The sequence below is a fragment of the Sapajus apella genome, unplaced genomic scaffold (assembly GCF_009761245.1).
Source record: "Sapajus apella isolate SASKATOON/1434 unplaced genomic scaffold, GSC_monkey_1.0 scaffold67, whole genome shotgun sequence".
In the NCBI taxonomy this organism is placed as follows: domain Eukaryota; kingdom Metazoa; phylum Chordata; class Mammalia; order Primates; family Cebidae; genus Sapajus; species Sapajus apella.
In genome coordinates, this window is record NW_022437007.1 from 243,266 (window position 1) to 258,684 (window position 15,419).

Here is a 15,419-nt window from a genome sequence, read left to right on the forward strand (position 1 = left end):
CCTGTCATTTCTTTCTCTTATCTGATTCCTCTAGCTGGAATTTTCAATACTATGTGGCGAAAGTGGGCATTCTTGTTTTGTTCTGGTTTTTAGAGAAAAAAGCCTTCAACTATTCCCCATTCAGTTTGATGTTAGATGTGAGTTTGTCACATAAGGCTATTTCATGTTTTGAGGTATGATCCTTCTGCGTCTACTTTGTTAAGACTTTTTGTCATGAAGGAATGTTGAATTTTATCACTCTTTCTGCATCTATTGAGGGGCTCATATAATTTTTGTCTTTTATTTGTTGATGTGGTGAATCACATTTATTGATTTGCATATGTTGATCCATCCTTGCATCCCCGGGATGAAACTCACTCGATTGTAGTAAATTATCCTTTTGATGTGCTGCTGGATTCAGTTTGCTAGTATTTTGGTAAGGATTTTTCCATCTGTGTTCATCAGAGATATTGGCCTGTGGAGTGTGTGTGTGTGTGTGTGTGTGTGTGTGTCCTTGTCAGGTTTTGGCATCATGCTGGCTTTGTAGAATGAGTTAGGGAGAATTCTTTCCTCTTCATTTTTTTGGGATAGTTTCAGAATGATTGGTATTTGTTCTTCTTTGTACATTTGATGGAATTTGCTGTGAATTCATCTGTTCCTGGGCTTCCTTTGTTGAGAGACTTTTACTACTGATTCAATCTTGTTGATCATTATTGGTCTGTACAGGTTTTATATTTCTTGCTAATTCAATGCTGGTAGGCTTTGTGTCTTCAGGAATTTATCAATTTCCAGTAGGTTTCCAATCTGTCAGCAAATAGCTGTTCATGACATATAGTTGTAATGTCTTCTTTTTTATTTTTTGTTTATTTGGAGTGCCTCTCTTTTTTTCTTAAACTAGCTTGCATTTGATCAATCTTGTTTACTTTTCCAAAGAAAAAATTTGTCATCATTGAGTCTTTGTATTTTTTTAAGTCTCTGTTTTACTTAATTAGATTGTTTTCTTTCTTTCTTTCTTTCTTTCTTTCTTTATTTATTTATTTATTTATTTTTTTTGGAGACGGAGTTTCGCTCTTGTTACCCAGGCTGGAGTGCAATGGCGTGATCTCGGCTCACCGCAACCTCCGCCTCCTGGGTTCAAGCAGTTCTCCTGCCTCAGCCTCCTGAGTAGCTGGGACTACAGGCACGCGCCACCATGCCCGGCTAATTTTTTGTATTTTTAGTAGAGACGGGGTTTCACCATGTTGACCAGGATGGTCTCGATCTCTTGACCTCGTGATCCACCCGCCTCGGCCTCCCAAAGTGCTGGGATTACAGGCTTGAGCCACCGCGCCCGGCCAGATTGTTTTCTTTATTATTTTTTTTATTCTGCTAATTTGAAGTTTGGGTTGTTCTTGCTTTTCTAGTTCCATGAGGTCCATTGTTAGATCATTAATTTGTAATCCTTCTATTTTTTGATGTATGCATTTACTGCTATAAACTTCCTTCTTAGCTTTTGCTGTATTCCATTTGCTGTGTTGATATGTTATGTCTCCATTTTTGTTTTAAGAATTTTTGATTTCTATCTTAATTTCTTCATTGACTCAATGGTCATTTGGGAACATGTTGTTTAATTTCCATGTATAGTTCCAAAGTTTCTGCTGGTATTGATTTTTAGTTTTATTTCACTGTATTCTGAAAATTTATTTAATATTATTACAGTTTGTTTTTTTTTTGTAAATTGAGACTTGTTTTTTGACCTAAGCTATAGTTTAATCTGGAGAATGTTCATGCGCTGGTGAAAAGAATGTATCTTCTGCAATTGTTGGATAGAATGTTCTGTAAATATCTGTTCAGTTCTTTTAGTGTAAAGTCTAGTTTAAATTTAATGTTTCTTTATTTTATGTTTTGATAATGTCTGACTCTGAGAATGGGATGCTGAAGTTCCTCACTATTATTGTTTTACAATTTATCTGTCTTTACATCTAGTAATTGTTTTATTAATTTGGGTGCCCCTGTGTTGGGTGCATACATATTTGAAATTGTTATACACTCCTGCTGGATTGATCCCTTTACTGTTATATAGTGACCTACTTTTAATTTTTTTACTATTTTTGATTTAAAGTTAATTTTATCTGACATACAAATGGAGCTACTCCTGCTTGCTTTTCGTTTCTATTTGCATAGAATATCTTGTTCTATCACTTTACTTTCAGTCTGCATGTGTCTTTACTGGTAAGGTGAGTTTCTTGTAAGCCATATATACTTGAATAATTTTTATAATTCCTTCATCTATTCTATCTTTTAAGTAGAAAATTTAATCCATTTATAGTCAAGGTTGTTATGTGAGACTCTGTTCCTTTCATATTGTCCCTGTTTTCTGGTTATTTTATGCATTATTTGCTTTCTTTTTTTTTATGGTTTATTATTGTGGTTTGGTGGACTTCTGTAGTAGAATCATCTGAGCACCTTTTCTTCTCTCTGTGAGTGCTTTAACAGTGAGTTTCACACTTTCATGTGTTTTGTGATGGTAAATGTCATCTTTTCATTTCCAGGTTTAGGACTCCTTGAGCATTTCTTGTTGGATTAGTATAGTGAAAATAAATTCCCTCAGCATTTGCTTCTCTGGAAAAGGAGATTTTTTTTTTTTCCATTTAGGAAGGATAATTTTGCTGGATATAGTATTTGTAGCTATTAGCTTTTATTTTCTTTCTTTCAGTGCTGGATATATCATCCCATTCTCTTCTGGTCTATGAAGCCTCTGCTGAAAAATCCACTATTACCTGGTATAGTTTCCTTTACAAATGACTAGATGCTTTTCATTTGCTGTTTTTAGAATTAATTCTTTATCTTTGACTTTAGAAAATCTAATTGTAATGTGCCATGGAGAAGTCCTTTTTACATTTTATCTGCCTGGGGAATCTCTGAACTTCCTGTATCCAAATGCCTAAATCTCCTGTTTGACTTGGAAAGTTTTTATCTATTAATTTGCTAAATAGATTTTCTAATACTTCATTTTCTCTTTGCTCTCATGGATACCAATAATTCAAGTGTTATTTTGCTTACGTTACCCTAAATGTTATAAAGGTTTTGCTCATTCTTTTGTCTTCTTTCTTCTTTATTTTTTTCTAGATGGATGATTTCAAAACATCCTGTCTTCAACTTCTGAGGTTCTTTCTTCTGCTTAATCTAGTCTATTATTAAGCTTTCGTGTGTGTGTGTGTGTGTGTGTGTGTGTGTGTGTGTGTGTGTGTGTGTTTAAATGAATTCTTCAGTTCCAGAATTTCTATTTAATTCTTTTTAAAAATATCTATCTCTTTGCTAAATTTTTCATTCATATTCTAAATTGCTTTCCTGATTTACCTGTATTTTTTTAAGAATTATTTTGTATCTCACTGAGCTTATTTTAAGTCAATATTTTGAATTATTTATCTTGGATTTCCAAATGTTTCTTTCTGGTTAAGATCTATTGCTGGAGAATTATTGCGTCCCTTTGGAGGTGTCATATTTTCTTGCTTTTTTTTTGTTTCCTGTGTCCTTACATTGATCTTTGTGCATCTGTTGTAACAGTCACTTCTTCCTATTTTTGAATTTATGTTCACAGGGGAAGAACTTTTCCTGAAGATATGGATATGATATTGGTTGAGCAGGCCACTTTCACTTGGATTCTGGTATATGCAGTAGTGTAGAGTGTAAGCTCTGTAGGATTTTGAGGGACATAAACACCGTCAGTGGTATCTATGATTTTCTTAATGGGTTAGGCTGTGGTTACTAGTAGAGACTATGGTGAAGTTGTGCTGAGGACAGAGATGCCGGTAGGTCAGTCTCCAGTTCCCAGTGGTGGTACAGTGGACTAAGCAGGCTTGTCCTCGTGCCTCATGGGAGTTTCTACTGTCATATTGTTAGTAGTTACCATTGGGTAGATTCTTGGGTCTGCAGGTGGCTTGCTCAGATGCCAATTATAGCAGCCATGGACCAGCTGAGTAGGTGAGTTATCCGGCCTTAGGAAGGCAGTGTGGTGTGGGCAATGATAGTAGCAATGGCAGGATAATTCTCTGGGTCCTAAGTGATGTACAATGATGTTGGCAGTGACTGCAATTAACTGAGTGGGCAAGTCTCCAGGCCTATGGATGGTGCTTGCAGGTAGTTTTCAGCTGGGGTGGTAAGAGCTGGGAGTTTAGGCCTAACCTTGGGCTTCTGGGAGGAGTGTTCAGGTGCTCAACATGGTAGATTGGGTTGGGCAATCCCTAGGAGCCCAGGCTATGTGTTCTATCTAAGAGGAGAATAAAGATGGGCTTGGCAGGCTTATGCTCAGATCCCCACTCCCGCCACCCCAATGGTGAGATCAGGCACACGCCATGGTGGTCAGGGATAGGGTAATACTCAGGTCACAAGCAGAGTGCTCTAGTGAGGGGCAGTGGTAGCTGTGCTGAGGCCCTGCCACTGGGGAGAGTGGGGCTGGCCTCAGTGGCCATAGCCCAGGCCGGCAAGTGGGGAAGGCATATCCCTCTCCTGCTCTAGTGCCAGTGGTGCTTGCCCCTTAGCCCTGGTGATGATACCTTGTTCATATCTTGTGCCTCAGCCCCAGCTGCTGGAGCCCTTGCCTAACTTACAACTGAGTTTCAGTGGCAACTTGCACTAGCACCACAGTCTCTGTCCCAGTAATGCTTGCTTCCCATCACCAGCAGCTGTAGCTCACATCTCACATGCTTCTCAACCCCAGCTGCTTGACTTCTCCAAGCTAATGCCCCAGTTTCAGCAGCAACAGCCCACATTCCTATCATACCTCAACTCCCACATGTCTGTGCCCCAGTGCAGTCTGCCAAAGGCTAGGTTTGAAAATGGTGCCCTGCTGTGGCCACATTAGGTCTCGGAAAGGTCTTAGAAAGGGTCTGAGACTCAGCCTGAGCTCCCTCCCTGGAGCACTTCTGTTCCACGGCCTCAAAGAAACTCCCTGTGTTAGTTTCATGGGTTGGGAGGCATGGGCGGGCTCTCTTGTGGCCAGGATTGCATGATTCTATGGTGGGAATGTGGGGTCCTGGGATGTCTCTCACTTACCCTTTCCTCACTTTGTGGAGTCACTCCAGAAAATTGTTACTCAGTCGAAATGAGACAGATAGCCAACCTCAAAATGTGAGGTACATTCTCCTTGTATTAAGCCAAGTGCCAAAATCAAGGTGACCAAATTGAGAAGAAAATGTTCCTTCCATCAAACCCCACTTATTTTTAGAAACTTTATTTTTCAGATTTAAAAAACACAAATATTGTGTCATAGATATGATCAGCAGGTAACAGAAAAAACACAGTAACAAGGACAAAAGACATTTGAGTAGTCAAATGTTTGGAGCTTTGAAGATTTCCAAACCTCTAGCTTTGCAAGTTGCTTTCCTTGATTTGATGTGACCTCAGTCCCCATGCACCTAACTGCAACCAGAGCCATATTGAATGAGGATGTACAGAAGCATTGTTACTGGGCATGCAAAAGGCTAAAACTGAGCAAGTTTGAGTAGACAGTAGCTGGAATTTGCAGCTAAAACAACTTGGCCTGAGGCTGTCATGGTCAAACATTACAGTTCTTAGAATGTAATTCCCGAAAGAACTTACTCTTTATCAAGAAGTCAAACTAGAAGTTAGGCTAACCACTCTTCTGTTCCATCTAGAGATTCCACCCAATACCATTTCTTGCTAACCATGTGCCACGTTGTCTATCTTACAAGGCAGCCTTGAACTCACGTTCTAACTGTAAGATGAACTTGTGATTTCAGGGTAAAATGCAGGCTAGAATGCTTGACATTGGCACTATCCACTTAGCTCCAAGCGATCATGGGCTATTACATAATTTGGTGTGTATTTGCACATGTTTCTAAGTGCATTCAAAACTCACTGGCACTAGCACTATTATTAAAACAATTCACTGAAGAGACAGAGTTCTAACCAAATGCATTTCTTGTTTCCTTTCAAATACACTAACCTTAGTAAAATATGTTCAAATTACTGGTTAATCTTCTTGGTGGCTTCAGGGTCAGTTTTACAATGTTTCTGTATAGTGTAGCATCTGCAATTATGTGAAAGATTCCAACTTTGAAAATAAGTAACCAATTACATCCAAGAGGAGAAAATAGAGCCAAACCTTGGCAGCAGTTCCGTTGATCACTTCCTTAATAAGACTTTTTAAACCCATTTTATTTTTATTTTATTTTATTTTTAATGGAGATACTGACAGCTTGTGTACTTTTGTTTGGCACTTAAAGTAGGAGCAAAGAGAATTTATTAAAGAATAAAGATGTTTTTCGTTTTCTTAAAAGGAGCAGGTGTTAACTTAGGCTTCCAAAATTATTTGGAAAATGGAAATGTCCTATGGAAATTCACAGAGTCCTGAAAAATTACAATATAATAATTTTATATCTAGTTGACTCAAGTTTTGAACTTCTAATGCCTTGGAGGTGCACTGTAAATGTACTGGGCCAGGAACCAGGAAATCTTCAGTTTTGTTTCAGGTCCCGCATTATCTATCTTTATGACTTGAGACAAATAGCTTTGCCCCTCTGAATCTCAGATCAATCATTTGTTGATTGTGAAGATCCCTTTCAACTGTACTGTGGTACATCTGAATTTACATTTGCATTAAGTAAGTGTGGGATTTGAAAAACACAAGTCTGATGTCATCTCTGCCCATCTTCTACAATGCAAAACAAGGCAGAGGCAATAAATCTGCAATTTTATTAATCTCCTGGTTAATGACTAATCATATAAAATTATTGGGCCAATGAAAAAAATTAGTAAAGTCTCTAATCTGATATTAGAAACTTTGCCACCATTTAATATTAATTAATTAATTTTTAATTTTATGAGTACATAGTAATTATCAATACTTATGGGTTATATGGGATAATTTGATACAAGCATGTGTAATAATCACAATAATGTAATTCACACGTTAGGGTGAAGGGACTATCCATCACCTAAAGCACTTATCCTCTGTGTCACAAACAATGTCATAAAAATATAGAACACTTCACACCTTTGCACGTCATCCCTGCACAGGGAACATGCTAATCTTCTCTGTATGTTTCAGTTTTAACCTAAGTGCTGCTGAAGTGAAGACCACCATTTTAATTGTTCATTTCCACTGAAAATATTTTCAAGGCAACTGCATAGGCAGCAGTACGGAGGAGATCAGGAATAGACATTATTATTAACCATTAGAAAAGGATGGCTAAGAACCTTGATTGATGAATCTATTTCTATGTCTTATAACAGCTAAATCTGCAGCTCATGCCAATGGCTTGATACCTGCTTCAAGGTAATTAAATAATTTCCAAATAATGTAATGATCGTTTCAACTTCCAACTACTTTTAAAAAGAAGAAATATACTTCTGTGTCAACTAGCATTAAGTTTATTTTGGTTTAAAGATATATTTTTCTCAAACCGAGCAAATTTTTAAAAATCTGTAATTGTCTTTTCTAGTTTATGAAATAACTTCTCCCAAGTGTAACATCGGCTGTGAATCTATCTAAAATAGTGAGATGACAGTCTCAAATAAATTTCTTGGGTCAATTTACCACTGCAAGCCACTATATACTGTTACATCCAGGCAGAACAGGCTAACCACAGTTAAGTGTTTCCGATTTATTCTTGTTTTTCCTGCCCATTTCATTTACCTTTTGATGCCTTTTATCTCCCAGCAACATGCAAACCTATAAGGCAGAGAATGTGATAGATATTTCTTGAGTAGCTTCTCAGGTTCACCTTTGAAGAAGAGCTTAAAAACAGCTATGCCTTATTGGTATGCAACTATGTCAACCTGAGTGGTTTTAATTTTTTTCTTTTACTACTGAATACCAGCGAAAGTGTCTGGTGCTATTAGCAACAAATTATGCTGCCCATAACTTATAATTAGAAGAATATTAGCATTTTCACTCCTTGCTTCTAACAAAAATGTTTTATTCTTAAGTTTTTAGTCTAACAATATTGAAAATTTACTATGGTATAATTGGAATACAGTGACATGTTCGCTTTTTAAAAACTCCTCATTTTTAAAATATTCCCTAGATAAATTTTCTGCATAGTTTCCAGTAATTCATGCCTATGACCCCATGTAAAGTTTCCTTGGCAGGGAAATTCAGAGTTTAAAATGACTTTTCACTATAGAAATTTATATATTTAAATCTTGTTGTCCTGTTGAAAGATAATTAGGAATCTATTTAGTAGGGTCCTTTCTTGGTACAATATGCATGGCTATGACAAAACAGTGATGCAAAGCACTGTTTTAATATCACATGTTGACTTTTATATTGAAATAAAAAATGCATTTTTACTGATGTTTATTTGTATGTGATTCTCAACATTAGATCAGTTTTAAATATGACAGTAATCATTTGTGATTTTTCCTACAGGGAACTTAACAGCTTGAATTAACAAGCTTTAATGTAAGCATCACAATAATGAAAAAAATATTGTTCCATCCAGACTCACAGAGCAAATATGTGTATATATATTATATATATAATATATATTTGTGAAATATATATATGAAATATGTACATATATATTTGTGAAATATGTATTTCTGAACAAATATCTGAGCAATTTAGAGCTATAATAATTATTCTTATATTAGTTAATAATCTGTAGCTCACATTCAGTCCTAACTCTCTGCAATGAACTGCTTGCTCAGCAGATGGCTTTTGAATAACTTGGATTCCTGAGTCCATGTCTGTCTCCCCAGCTCCTTCCTGATCATGGGCCTTTTGAATAGCTTCTTACCTAGGGAGAAAAGATATAAAATCCACTTTGGATATTTGTCCAACAATAGCTAAGAGCAGAAGAATCAGCGTTGTATAGACTATACACAAAAGCCAACCCAAAATAACGTTCTCCTTAATTTCCAGATGTCTTTTCATTTTTCGACTTAAGTGATATCCTCCACAGTCCCAGCAGATTTTCAGGAGGCTAAACAGGAGTCACGTCCCCATTCAACTATCACCCTTAATAGTATTTCTGCAGGTCAGAAAACTATAGTTTACTTGTCTTCTCCTTTCATCCTGAGTCTCTTCCACACTTTCGCAAACAAAACATGCCTGAAGAGATGCTACATAGAATTTCCTCGGGAGATAGCAGTGGTTTGGCCAAGCATTTGGAAGCTATGCTTAGTGACCCTGCTCATCAGGGCACTTAAGGAGAAAGCATCCTACTATGTGACAAAGAAAAAGACTTGGAGCTAAAGGGCCTGTGATGGTGGTCTTTGAAGTCAAGCTATAACTACCCACTTTAGCTAAAATTTCAGACACTAGAAAATAGAACTGCTTTTTAAAACTAAGAATTGAACCACAGTATCTGTAAAATATGACCATTTAAGCGATAGTATAAGGAGTCTGGTGATGCACTAAATGTGAGTATTAAAAAAAAAAAATCTCCTGAAACTCTTTTTTGACTTAGTGCCCAGGCGCAATGTGGACAGAAGGGAGAGATCCCATAGCCTCTCAGCCATGCCATATTGGAATGGGTTTTTGCTAGTTTGCCCAGTCTTCCTTCAGCTTCTCATGTTTTGTCCAGATCCAAAGATTCTGTTGACTTCAAAGGGAGTTTCGTATAAAGCAAGATGAAAACGGCAGGGGTGGGGGGACTGTGAATTTCAAATTGAACCCTGCAGAACAAAATATTTTTAGCAAGACACAAGATAATGGATTTTTTTTTTATTTCAGAAGAATGATATTTTTCTTCTTTGTTTATTCTTACCAACATAAAGCACAATCTCTGTTCCTACAGTGAAGAGTCTTGAATATGTCTTTTTTCTAAATAAGCTTAGTGAAAGGTTGTGGTTTCCCTAGCAACAGATGACTTCTTTCTATATTTTGCTCTTTGGGGAAAAAACATATTTTGGCTTTATAAAGAGCCTTTCATTTTGGGTATCAAAGGATTTTATGGCCAAATTGTCACCCTGCCTCAGCAAAGCAGATGAATAACACCCTCCCCACTTTATAGATGGGGGAGGAAAATGGCAGCTGGAACTGACAGCTGCAGTGGGAATCATCTGCTGCCTTATGAGATCTTTGCCAAGGGAGGATGGCAGAAACACCCTAAGGTAACTCACAATAATTTATACCTCTTATGATTCCCTCCCCTTGAGTGTAGGTAGGACCTGTGACTTGCTTCTAACAAATAGAATATAGCAAGGTGGTAAAACGTCATGCCTTTGCTTAGGTTACATTACATAAAACTCCATCATAGCACACTGGAGAAGGGGATTCCTGCTGTCTTTCAAAAAGCCAATAGCCATGCTGTGAACACCTATGTAAAGGGCCATGCAGAGGCCTTTTGGAGATGAGAGCAACTTTCAGCCAACAGCCAATAAAAAGCTGGGGCTCTCAGCCCTATAGCTGCAAGGAAATAGTTTTTCCTACAGCTTGGAAGAGAACATCAAGCTCCAGAAAGGAACAAAGGCAAGCTGACAGCCTGATTACAGATTTTAAGGCTGAGCAATGGTGCCAGATAAGCCATAGGAAGTCTCCTGACCAATGGAAACTATGAGATAATAAATATTTAAGCCACTAAGATTGTTACGCAGTGGTAGATAACTAGTAGGGGGGCTATACAAATGGATAATTGTTAAGCTGACTAGAGAGAAGTTAGAAGACAATGAAAAGGAGGGTAATAGGATAAAGACTTGGAAGACAGATCCACGTAGGATTATATTCAGATTTGGCACTTAATATCTTACCCTCTTTAAACCACAATTCCTTCATTTGCAGAATGGAGATAATACCCACCTCTGCAAGCTATGATAAAGATGAAAAATTATGGCTCTAAAAGTATCTGGCATTGTACCTGTCACATAGTATGTGTACAGTAAATGATAGCTAGCAGTAGATATAGTTGTAACATGAAAATGAGAGCTCTGTTTCTAGAGCTCTCGTAATTGCAATATGAACAGAGGGCATTTTTAAAGCTAATTCACTTGAGCAGTTCAAGAAAGCATCTCACCTTTCACCCCATTAGGAGTTCACAGTACCTGGAGCAAAGGTGGTAGAATTGACAGGCTTAATCTATTTGGAATCTTGGCAGTAGAAAGCCTCCTGCTTGTATGGTGGCTTCTCTTGTGTTCTGTTTATTTTATTCTATTTTAAGGGATACATTGAGGACATTATCTAGGATCACAATATTGTGAGGCATCTGGATGCTGGAGAATGAGCCATTGCTGGCCACTTATCCTGAGATGTACCCAAGTGTATTATCCATCTGTAGAAGTTTCTGTGAGGAGACAAGGGAGAGGAAGGAATTGAGGAAGAGTGGGGATGAGTGCAGAATCATAGAAGATGCAGAATGAGAACAAGGAAGGTGTCACTTTTATGGCTAGAGTGTGTCTTGCATGGACAAATAGCTGCCTAAAACATATGTGAGCGTAGACAGATATGACTCTGGGTTATAAAAAACTGAAGAGGGAAGGCTCAAGTAAGAGGGTTACCTAAATGTGAATAGTTCTATGGTCAATCAGAAGCCCGCTGCCAAGTTTTTGGGTTTTCTCTGCCTCTAATGTAGGTTTCAAGAAAGGATGCCTGGTAAGATAAGCTCACTGTTCTGACTGGAACCTGGAAATGGTTTGACCTCATTTATTATATAGAAAATACGAGATTCTCCCACACCTCCCTTCCTGAACTAGAGTTTTCTCCTAGAGTGACCAAGTGTAAGATGGCTTCAGTAGACAAAGAATTGTCACCTAGCAACAATTTATCAAATCACTTCTTTGGAAAGATTCATTCGTAGTTACAAGATTTGCATAGTTAAATTTGTAAACTCTGTGATTTATATATGTTTTGTCATCCATGAATTCACAGAGGCATGCATCTTTAAATAAATGGCAAAAAAATTGGCATTTACAATAAATACGCTTTTCTGCTAACAATGCTTGATTAAGAAATGTAATGTAATTAAGCACTCAAGAGATTAGGTGCCCTGCCAGAAGTCATTTAAAATATAAAAGCAATGTGAACCTCTAAAAAAAAAAAGAGAGAGAGAAATTCTAATTTTTCTCTATGATCAGTGCTTAAATGCCATTTTTTCTTGATTTGAAATATCAAATGTTGCAAAAAATCACCCTCCTCCCTTTTAGGTCCCATGCTTTGCCAGTACCCTAAACTTAGCTCAGGATCTTATGTCCCCTAGAAAATGAGACTAAGAATGCATTCTTGCACAAGTGCTTTCAAGACAGCTCTCCTAGGAGGAACCTATAAGGAAGTGAGGGAAGCAGAGTAGGGGCCTGGGAAGAAGCGAGACATAGATGCGAGTTCAGCTGGACACTAGCTTCAGGCTGAGCCCACGAGGTGTTCTAGGGCCCAAATGGTAGTCCATAGTAGTTCCAGCTCTAGGTGAGGCAGCTGGCATTTTGTTCTGCATATGAGCCAGCCATTGATGGTGGTTGTGGGCTGCTCCTGAGTCAGGAATAACATCCCAGGAATTTTTAAGCTAGGTGGCTCCCACTGGTGAATAAGAAATCTCCAGAGACGAGTACCACTCACAGCCATGAGTCCTTAGCAGTCAACATCGTACACAACTGGAGAATGGGTACACCAGTCTAGGAAGGGGGAATTGGGGTAGGAAACCAGGAGCTCTCATTACATTCAGTGTGCTTATCGGGGATTCAGCACTATCTACTTCACAGTGAGACCTTCTTTAAAGACTTTCAGACAAATAGACAAATAGAGTACATATTTACCTACATCATGTGGTTTAAAAGGCACACTATCCATCTCAGGAGGCTGGATACTCCACAACTTGTGTTTCTTTGGGTTAAACATTCCTCTCTTCAAATAATCCTCATACATAATGGAAATTAAGAGGTAACATGAGATCCTCCAAAATGACAGTTAGCTTTTCAGAGACAGAAGGGACTTACAGCAATGGAAGAGCGTTGGCTGGGGAGATGAACAAGAGCATCCAGAGTTGGAGGTGTAGGCACCCAAGACACTCTCGCCTCATTTTCCAATTTGCCCAGGGCTGGTACTGACTACATCAGCTACTCCACCCTCAACTCCAGCAGGCTCAATGGGTAGGTTGCACCACTATTGATCCAGGCTGACTACAACTACGATATGAGCAGAGCCCTTCATAAGATTAATCATATGAACGAGGCTGAGAAACAAAGAACATGGAACAAAAGAGCAGCAGCAGAATACAGATGTTTCATACCTTAAGACGCAAACTGCCTGTACCTGGAACAAACTCCCAGAGTACTCACAGGGAAAGAAAGCAATTCAAAGTCTGTGGGTTGGTGGGGAGGAAATAGAGCTGAGGATGTTGATAATCAAAGATGGTAATTTCAAACTATTTTGAAATAAATGGCAAGTCAGCATTGTTTAGGGGAAAGGATTTATTAAGGAATCAGTTTCTTACAAATTATGATTTAAAGGAAAATCAACCTTTGAGAAAATTCACAATTAATGAAGAAAGGGAGAACCCCACACTGTCAGAACAGCAAACTGCTGATCTCCGAAATTTGAGCTTCAGCTGTTAGATCAGTGTGCAAGTAGCAAAAGCCAGGCAGTTAAGAATCCTACAATGAAATAGGTGCAGAGAGGGAGAGCAAGGCTATGACCTTGCACATTCATGAATGATTTATTTGGTGGAAAGCCAAGTCCACTTGGGAACTGCATATATTTCATAACTTTGCTGGTTGTAATGAACTTCTCCATTTGAACTAAGTGTGAATAATGCAGCCATGCTGCTGCCTAAGATTTTATGAGATAGGCCTTTATTTTATCCTGATTTCCCAGCAGTCACAAAAGAGAAAGGGAGAGAGAAAGATAAAGAACAAACTACTCTTTAGCAGGAAGCAAGCCACTTTTCCTGATCAGATTTGAAGAACTGGCCTTTCTCTAACCATTGAAAAGGAAAGAATTGTATCTCTAAAAGTACCAAGGAAAGCAATGTAAAAGAAATTTTTTTTTCAGGATACTCGCATTGGTATAGATACATAAATGTGTTTCTCTACGCAAAGTTTCAATTTGAATGAGAATATCTAACAATTTACTAAAAAGCTCTTCTCTACATCATGTTTGCTGTTTTTCATGATCACTCAAAATGTCTCCTATTATTTGAAAGTAGAAGTATTTTTAATACAAGCTATAAAACAGTAGTTATTTTCTTCAACACCACAATAGTTGCTTGAATAACAACAACAATAATTAACATTTAATGAATGTTACATGCCAGAAAATATCCTAAGTGCTTTACATATATTAAACATTTAATTCTCAGAACATTCCTTTGAGATGGTATTATGGCTAATTTTATCTGTCAGCCTGGCCATAGTGTCCAGATATTTGATCCAACATTATTCTGGATGTTTCTGTAAAGGTGTTTTGGCTGAGATTAACATTAAAACTCTTCAACTTTGAGTAAAACAGATTACTCTCCATAAAGTGGTGAACCTCAGTCAATCAATCACTGTTGAAGGCCTTACTAGAAAAAGACTGACCTTCCCCAAGCAGAAAGGAATTCTGCCAACAGACTGCCTTCACATTCAAACAGCAACTTTTCCCTTTTTCTCCAGCTTACCAGCCTACATCATGTGGTTTGGGGATTACCAAACCACCGCAATCACAGAAGCAAATTTCTTAAAATAAATTTGTGCCCTCTCCTTTTCTCTCTCATGCTCTCATGCTGCGTGAATGTATATACATACTCACATAACCCTTCTTTGTTCTGGAAAACCCTGACTAATACAGACAGGTTTTATTTATTTATTAATAAATGAGAAAACTGAGACCTTTTGGCCAAATTTGTCTTGAATCAACTTGGAACCTCTGACTTATTTTGTAGCATTTCTTAAATTTCTTCTTTATCGTTCAAAGCAACTGAACTATAAGGTCCATAGAGAATCAGACACACCATATAGTTGAGGCCGCCCATATAAACATGACTTTGTTTATTCCATAGACAAGAAATTAATGAGTAATTATAAACAAAAGCAGTCTGTTAGTTTCACTCTGCGTCATCATGAAAACAAAGACATGCAATAACTTTTACCTCTTTCACCAAGGTTGTGTTTCCTAAAATTGTTCACTCCCAAGTCTGCCAAGATCAAAACCTCCCATTATGAGGGGACCTAATTAAACTTAAGGGCTTCTGCACAGCAAAAGAAACAGCCATTAGAGTGAACTGGCAACCAACAGAATGGGAAAAAATTTTTGCAATCTACCCATTTGACAAAGGACTAATATTCAGAGTCTACAAAGAACTTAAACAAATTTACAAGAAAAGGACAAACAACCCCATCGAAAAGTGGGTGAAAGATATGGACAGACACTTTTCAAAAGAAGACATTTATGTGGCCAACAAACATATGAAAAAATGCTCATCATCACTGGTCATTAAAGAAATGCAAATCAAAACTACATTGAGATACCAACTCATGCCAGTTAGAATGGTGATCATTAGAAAATCTGGAGACAACAGACGTTGGAG

At 37.8% G+C, this 15,419-nt stretch overlaps 1 non-coding gene across 1 annotated transcript; it reads right to left on the reverse strand.

Moving 5' to 3' along the window:
* Window positions 1–6,954: 6,954 nt before the first annotated feature.
* On the reverse strand, window positions 6,955–7,063 carry LOC116530571. Its single transcript, XR_004260069.1, has one exon. It is a non-coding gene; the product is annotated as a U6 spliceosomal RNA (small nuclear RNA).
* Between the last annotated feature and the right edge of the window lie 8,356 nt (window positions 7,064–15,419).